The 8,883-nt window shown below is 37.6% G+C and overlaps 1 pseudogene; it reads left to right on the forward strand.

Annotated features, from left to right (window-relative positions):
• Positions 1 to 469: 469 nt before the first annotated feature.
• On the forward strand, positions 470 to 1,010 carry LOC116531815 (annotated as a pseudogene).
• The last annotated feature ends 7,873 nt before the right edge of the window (positions 1,011 to 8,883 follow it).

Consider the following 8,883-nt stretch of genomic DNA (forward strand, 5'->3'; position numbering starts at 1 on the left):
ATATGAAAAATGTAATACATTATGATCAGTTAATTCCAGAAATACAAGGGTAGTTTAACTTTTGAAACTAAAATGATTCATTGTATTTACATAAAAAGAAAAAATTTTTTCAATTGGTGCAGAAAAAGGTTGATAAAATTTAACATTTATTCGTAATAAAATCTTAGCAAACTAGGAAGAGAGGTGAACTTCATGATATGATACATGCTATCTAAAATAAACCAGAAGTGCATATTATGCTTAATAATGAAATGTTGAAAGTTTTCCCTATGAAAATGGGAATGAAACAAGATTGGAACTTATTAACTACTGTACTAGAGTAATATAACAAGCCCATTAGGTTTACATTGTACTGGATTAATCTAGTAAGTCCAGTCTAATAAGGCAAGAAAAAGATTAGAAAGAAGAAAAACTACCATTATTTGCAGGAGACATAATTGCATATGTAGACATACAAAATAAACTATAGCCTTTTCACAAGATGGCGCCGAAAGCGAAGAAGGAAGCTCCTGCCCCTCCTAAAGCCGAAGCCAAAGCGAAGGCTTTGAAGGCCAAGAAGGCAGTGTTGAAAGGTGTCCACAGCCACAAAAAAAAGAAGATCCGCACGTCACCCACCTTCCGGCGGCCCAAGACACTGAGACTCCGGAGGCAGCCCAAATATCCTCGGAAGAGCGCCCCCAGGAGAAACAAACTGGACCACTATGCTATCACCAAGTTTCCGCTGACCGCTGAGTCTGCCATGAAGAAGATAGAAGACAACAACACACTTGTGTTCATTGTGGATGTTAAAGCCAACAAGCACCGATCTAACGGGCTGTGAAGAAGCTCTATGACATTGATGTGGCCAAGGTCAACACCCTGATTCAGCCTGATGGAGAGAAGAAGGCATGTGTTCGACTGGCTCCCGATTACGATGCTTTGGATGTTTCCAACAAAATTGGGATCATCTAAACTGAGTCCAGCTGGCTAATTCTAAATATATGTATATCTTTTCACCATAAAAAAAAAAATAAATAAAAAATAAACTATAGATAAATTATTAGATTAATACACGGGCTTAGCAATTAGGCTAGAAAATTATCAACATATGAAAAATTATATTTCTACATGCTAGGAACAAAGAATTAGAAAATTTTAAATGCTTTGATTATACTATTTGTAATGACATAAAAAAATTAAATGCCTAAGAAATAAATCTTGACAGAATTATGTGCGAGATCTCTACCAGAAAACTCTAAAGCATTATTCAGAGAAACTAAATAAAACTGAAATAAGTTAAAATACTATATTCCTGAATTAGAAGCTTCAGTATTATAAATGTGTCCATTCTCCCCAGAGTGATCTATAGATTCAATCTCATCAAAATCTCAACAATACTTGTGTGTGTGCATGTGTGTGTATATGTGTGTGTGTAATTTGACAAACTGTTTCTAAAACTGATAAGGCAGTATCAAGTACGAAGAATACCCGTGACAAATTCAAAGAAGAGCAAAAAAGAAATATTTACTTTTGAAGGTGTCAGGACTTATAATAAAGCTATAGGAATTAAATCAGTGTGGTACTCATGCATGCTTATAGCAGCACTAATTGCAATTGGAAAAATATGGAACCAGCCCAAATGTCCATCAATCAACAAGTGGATAAAGAAATTGTGGTATACATATATACCATGGAATACTACTCAGCCATAAAAGGGAACAAAATAATGACATTCACAGCAACCTGAATGAAACTGGAGACCATTATTCTAAGTGAAGTAACTCAGGAATGGAACACCAAACATCATGTTTTTTCACCTATAAGTGTGAGCTAAGCTATGAAGACACAAAAGCCTAAGAATGATACAGTGGACTTTGGGGACTCATGGGAAAGGGCGAGAGTGGAGTGAGGGGTAAGCGACTATACATTGGGTGCAGTGTACACTGCTCAAGTGATGAGTGCACCAAAATCTCAGAAATCACCACTGAAGAACTTATCCCTATAACTAAACACCACCTGTTCCCGAAAACCTATTGAAGAAAACAGCATATGCAATGAAAAATACTATCTGGAAGCACAACTGGCATAATAAAAAATTCAACATTAACTAAAATACATCAGTGTGGTACTGGTAAAATAAAATACAGATAAATAGAATGAAATAGAAAGTCCAGAAACAGACCCATGCAGTATGGACACTTGATTCATAATAAATGGGGAACTTGAAAGCATGGGAAAAGATAGTCTCGTCAATAAGTACCGATGATCAATTAGATAGCCATCCATATATGAAGATATGAAATCTGATTCCTACCTCACACCATACAAAATAGTTAATACCACACAGATTGTATATATACATATGAAATATAAAATGATTAATCTTCTAAAAGATAATGAATAAAGTATCTTTGACCTTGGAGTAGGCAAAGAGATTTCTGAAAGGGACACAAAATCTATTAACATAAAGGAGATTTCTGAAAGGGACACAAAATCTATTATCATAAAGGAAAAGATGATAAATTAGACAATTAAAAATAAAAACTTGCATTTATCAAAAGATACTATTAGGAGTGTAAAAAGACAACCAAAAAAAGGGAGATTTTTATAACAACTAGAAGGGACACATATCTAGACAATATGAAAACTCCTACCAATAAATAAGAAAAAGACAATCTTATATAGAAATAGACATTTGAATGAGAACTTCACATAAATGAATATTTAAATGACTAATCAACATATGAAAATGTGGCCAGATTCACTAAAGAAAATGCTCATTACAACTACAATAAGCTACCACTGGTATAACTTTCAACCCGGTAGAATTAAAAAACCAAACAAAACCAAGTGTAGACAAGAATGTAGAGCAATAGATGCAGGAAAAACATTTTGCAGTATCAACACCCACTTATGATGAAAAAAATTTTTCAACAAACTAGGAACAGAAGGGAACTTCCTTAATCTCATAAAGGGCATCTATGAAAAATCCAACATCATACTTAATGTTTAAAGACTAAGATCATTCCTACAAGATACAGAACAAGACAAGGATGTCTACTCTCACCACTTCTATTTGATATTGTACTACAGGTTCTAACCAAGGTAGTTAGGCAGACATGTTTTCAATTATTTTGGATGCATGCTTAGGAGTGGAATATTGGATCATATGACAACGCTGTGTGTAAGCTTTTGAGAAAAACGGCCAAACTGCTTTCCAGAGAGGCTGAACCATTTTACATTTCTACCAGCAACATATGGGGGTTCTGATTTCTCCACATTTTTGCCAACTTATGTTATTTTCTCTCATCTAGCCATCCTAATGTGTGTGAAGTGGTAACTCATTATAGTTTAATTTGCATTTCCCTAGTGACTAATAGGTACAACTTTTCCTGTGTTATTTGGACATCTGCATATCTTCTTTAGAGGAATATCTATTCAAATCCTTGGCCTTTTTTTGTGGGAGACCAGAGTTTTATTACTCAAATCAATCTCCCTAAGCATTCAGGGATCAGAGTTTTTTAGGATCATTTGATGGGTGGGGGAAGGCCAGTGGGTCAAAAGTACTGACTGGTTGGGTTGCAGATGAAATCACAGGGAGCTGAAGCTGTCCTCTTGCACTGAGTCTACTTTTGGGTGGGGGGGCCACAGGATCATATGAGCCAGTTTAATCAACCTGGGTGGTGCCAGCTGATCCATCCAGTGTAGGGTCTGCAAAATATCTTAAGCACTGATCTGAGAGGCAGTCTAGGGAGGGTCAGAATCTTATAGACTTATGGCTAATTTGTTAGTCCTACTAAGGCAGTCTAGTCCACAGGCAAGAAGGGGGTTTGTTTTGGAAAAGGGCTGCTATTGTCTTTGTTTTGTTTGTTTTTTAAGAAGGAGTCTTGCTCTGTTGCCCAGGCAGGAGAGCAGTGGTGTAATCTCAGCTTGTTGCAGCTTCCACCTCCCAGGCTCAAGTGATTCTCCTGCCTCAGTCTCCTGAGTAGCTGGGATTACAGGTGCCCGCCACAACACCTGGCTAATTTTTGAATTTTTAGTAGAGACGGGTTTCACTGTGTCAGCCAGGTTGGTCTCGAACTCCTGACCTTAAATGATCCACCCATCTCGGCTCCCCAAAGTGCTGAGGATTACAGGTGTTATCTACCATGTCTGGCTCCTTGTCTTTGCTTTAAACTGTAATAAACTTAGAAACTGGCCGGGCACGGTGGCTCAAGCCTGTAATCCCAGCACTTTGGGAGGCCGAGGCGGGTGGATCACGAGGTCAGGAGATCGAGACCATCCTGGTCAACATGGTGAAACCCCGTCTCTACTAAAAATACAAAAAAAACATTAGTTGGGCATGGTGGCGCGTGCCTGTAATCCCAGCTACTCAGGAGGCTGAGGCAGGAGAATTGCCTGAACCCAGGAGGCGGAGGTTGCGGTGAGCAGAGATCGCGCCATTGCACTCCAGCCTGGGTAACAAGAGTGAAACTCCGTCTCAAAAAAAAAAAAAAAACAACTTAGAAACTAAGTTCCTCCCAACATTAGTTCAGCCTATGCCCAGGAATGAACAAGGACAGTTTGGAGGTTAGAAGCAAGATGGAGTCAGTTAGGTCAGATCTCTTTCACAAATGGTTTCTAAATTCTGGATAAATCAGGTAGAGAGAAACAAATATGCCCCCAATTTTGTTCACAGGAGTGTATTTTACTCAATTCTTAAAAGCTGTAAATAGCTCAAAATAAAAGTTTTTCTGGCTCTGGAAAACAAAAAGGATCAGCAAGGTTTTAAGCATAAAAGTTAAAAAAAAGATTACTTCGGTTTTCTATTACTGCATATTAGTTCAGTCCATTCAGTTCACCCTGCTTGATATTCATTAATATTTCAGGTTTCCATGAGAGTCTATTCTAATGTCACATTCTCCAAAATTATTAGAAATCTGCATTCAAGAGCAACTGTCAAAGTCCTATTGCTGATGACAAACCACTTCTGAAGAGGATCGAAAGAAGACAATTGTCTGTGTATGAAAAAAATGTATTAGGACAATCACTATTAAAGCCACAATTGACTAGGAGTTTTGGTTACTTCTGTGGTCAAAGTCATATCAAAATTATAGGCATTTCCTGTAATTTTGGAACACATACAAATAACATATTTATACAAATACAGTCCAAAGAAAGCTGCGACATTCCATATTTGGCAATTCTTCATGTATCATTTTTATACCAAATAAGCCAAATGTGTCATTTTTGGACTTTACAGGGCATAATATCTAAACAATTAGGTCAGAAAAAGACATTTTATAATTTGATTTTGGAAAGTTTGTCAGATATCAAAAGTTTAAAACACTGGGTATCACAAAATAGATTCCCAGGTAACTATAGTCATTCATTTGCTCAAAATTTTAAAAAATAAAAATCTTTATAATGATAGAGGACTTAACTTTCCAAACAAGACTCAAAGATAGCATGAAGCCAACTGAATCTGTCTATTTTTTCTCCCCTCGATTTTCTTGTGTGTGGGGGGGTAGTTACTCAAAGGGCAAACAAAAATCTTTCACTGTTTCTCAGTATTACACAAAACTCTTTTTCATAAGAGGAAACAAAATTTCATGTTTGTATTAGTGTATCTTTAGTGCTAAAGCTAGCTTTTCAATAAAATTTTATAAATCTGTCCAGTTTTAATTAGCTTGACCATAAGGCAAGATTTTCATAAACTTTTTAGAACCCAGTACAATTTTCTGTTAAACAACAGATTAATTTTCTAAGAAAACTTGTTATTTGGGCACCTGGACCCAGATTCTGGCCCCACATCAGTATGCTTTCATTTGAATGTTCAACCTGTAGGAAAAAAAAAAAAAAAGACTAAATAATCCCCTTCAGACCTTAGCCAACTTGCTCATATCCACATAACTTTCTGTACAAGATCAACCCTCCACGAACCCTTTAATTTGTCTAAGCCTTCAGTTTTATTTTAACTTAAAACAGTCCTTTAACCCTGTAAACTAGACAAAAAAAGTATTGCCTTCTTACAATCTTTTGCCAAAACACATTCTACTTTGCTCATCCACCTTGTGTGTAAAACTGTTTCTCCAGTAGTCTCAATTATATGTTACGACGTTAACTCTCAGCAACTCTTATTTTTGGGGAAAACCTGAAAAGTAAGCAATTTTTAATTAGGTACTAGATATGGAGCCTAGGATATCAGAAGTGCAGGTAAGGTCTGACTCTTTCTACCATAGCTAGGGGGTATGGCTAACTCCACATGTTCCCAGACCTTATCTAGAATCTCATGCCCCAAAATAGGCAAACTGAACTATTTTCAAAAATCACAGTAGTTTATGATCTTAAACCATTTAGCAAATCTGATACTGACCTAAATTTTGGCCCAATGTCTAAATTTTGAAGATGATTTTATTTACCAATAATCATTAAAACTGTACTTCTGAACAATCACTAAAGTCACATGAACGAAAGGCATTAGTGTTTCTATTTTTCTGAAAAAATATGATTTAAGTGCTTATTTTTCTAAGCCAATTAATCAGAGCTCTTTTATATGGAAGCATCATATACACAACACGTATAAATACACAGAAGATCTAGTTGCAGTAAGATTTTTCATTTGCCAGTTTCTTAATTGGATTACTGATTTCAGAGTCAGGAAAGCATGCAGTTTCTAGAGCCTAATGAGGCAAAACTGGAAAGCAAACACAGATCCCCAAAATTAAGTGTGTCATTTCATACTGGATCCTGGATCCCCCAAAAGGAGGGAAATACTACTGGAGAAGATAGTGTCCTGCTTCTACCATGCATTTCATTGCAAGGCAACTTGAAGTCAAACAGCCCATTTTGTAATCAATCAGCCCATACCCTACGGGAGTCTGTTTCTCAGTGGAGAATGGGGATGTTTCCATACCTTCCAGATGGCCTAGAGCATGCTTCTAAAGAGCCAAGCATCCCTCTATAGCTGCCATTAGCCATCCCTTAAAGTATATTTCCTATCGAGTTATTACACACCAAGGCTAAAAGCTCTCCCATAATGCAAAGTAAATTTTTGATACCCCCAAAAGTCAAAACCATCACATTGCAAAACAGAACAGAGCCTTAGATTTTGAGAGGGCTCCATTTTCTTTCAATTCCTGGGGTTCCATGAGGAAAACAAAGGTTTTTCCAGAATGGGGTCTGTGGTACCTCTTCTGTTTTTCCCCAGGGGTCTCAGGCTGTGAGTAATTGTCTTAGGTTCTCTCATGTGGGCAACAACAGTGGCAAAAAGACAAAAATGGACAGAAACAATTGTCGACTAAGAAGAAAAATTTTTCAGAAAAACCTGATTCAAGAAGAGGAAAAAGATACAGCCCTTTTAAATACATACAGTTTGGATATCCGTTTTTAATTGGGCTGATTTTAACCATAGGGTTCCTTTGTTAAAAAAAAAAATATTTTTAAATATCTTATTACCAGATTCTATCCAGGACAGCCAATATTTCTGGTTTTTGAAATCTATGACAGGCAATGTCCCACATAAAATTGGTAAGTTTTAACTAAGTTCATAACTTAACTATGGACACATAAGGTATGTGTGTCTCAAAGAGATGATAAGCAGTTAAAAAAAAAAAAGAGAGAGAGAGATTTAGAATCTCCCCAAGGGTAGTTCAGAAAAAGGAAAATTCAAGACAGGAAACCAGAAGCTCTCCATGATGGAGGTGAAGGGGAACTCTCAATAAATGGCAGTTACACAAAAAAACTAACCAGAAAGGAACGTTCAGAAGCCAAGAATTGAACCTGGGCTGCCATTGTCAAAAGACAAAGCCTTAGCTACTGAGCTACACAGCACTGAGCAGCTCCTATTGCTTTTCCCAGAAGTCTAAAGCAGCCAGTTTCAAGCTTGCAAAGGCTTTAGCTCCTCAAGATAATTTTTAGGACTACGACATGAACCCCAAAATTCCTGTTCTCTGGATGGCAGGAACCAAGAGAAAGTATCCCCACATAGTCACAAGGTTAAGCTCTTAGGGACACAAGACAGAAAAATTTCACCGAGTATTGGTTTCAGGGACCCCTAGAACATATGTATCTGACCAGCCTTCTGGGCTGGCTTGAAAAGCAGGTTTATAGGGGTCCTAAACCCACGTTTTATCCTGTGATATTCCTCTCTCATTACAGAACAACAAAGACAAATTCTTAGCACAAAGTACACCAGATTTGCTACACCCTAAGACTAGTCTGACAATTCCTTTTCTCTACTAATCAAACCCTTGCAGAAGAGAAAAATAGTGACATTTACCACACACACACACACACACAGAGAGAGAGAGAGAGAGAGAGAGATTGAGAGAGAGAGAGAGAGAGAGACCAAAAACTTGGCTGGTAAGAATTTATTACCCTTTTTGCTGGCATACTGGGTTCTGGGTTCCCTTTCTCTGTAGCTTCCAGAAGAGCCAAGTGGCTTTTGATGACCCTGCTCATTGTATGGTAGCTGTGGGGGTTGAGCTACTTTACAAAACCCTTTTCTATTTTATAGAACCGTAGGCAAAAGATTCTCAATTTTGCAAGATGTTCCCCAACGGGCTGCATGCAGCACTGAATTAACTTTTTCCATCCCAGCAAAACAAACAGAAAACAGACACTAGTCACCTTGTTCAGCACCCAATATCAACCTGGCAAAGCTCAAAGTTTCTCTGTTGGTCTCTGTTGTTTTTGATATACTCCAGGTGGGTAGGGTCACCTCTGAATAGCAATTCACAATGGGTGGTCTCTGGGCAAGGCAAAGAGCAGATAGTCACCCCAAAAGAGGACAGGCTTCTTGAGCTTTCCTCATGGCTCACTGAATGTGACCAGACAAATAAGGAGGGTTCTCTAAGTTAGGCCTGCTGGACTTCTGTCAGCAAGTCCTTCTGTGATCTCCTCCACATCAACAAACACACACAA

This window comes from Sapajus apella, unplaced genomic scaffold (assembly GCF_009761245.1).
Source record: "Sapajus apella isolate SASKATOON/1434 unplaced genomic scaffold, GSC_monkey_1.0 scaffold72, whole genome shotgun sequence".
Classification (NCBI taxonomy): domain Eukaryota; kingdom Metazoa; phylum Chordata; class Mammalia; order Primates; family Cebidae; genus Sapajus; species Sapajus apella.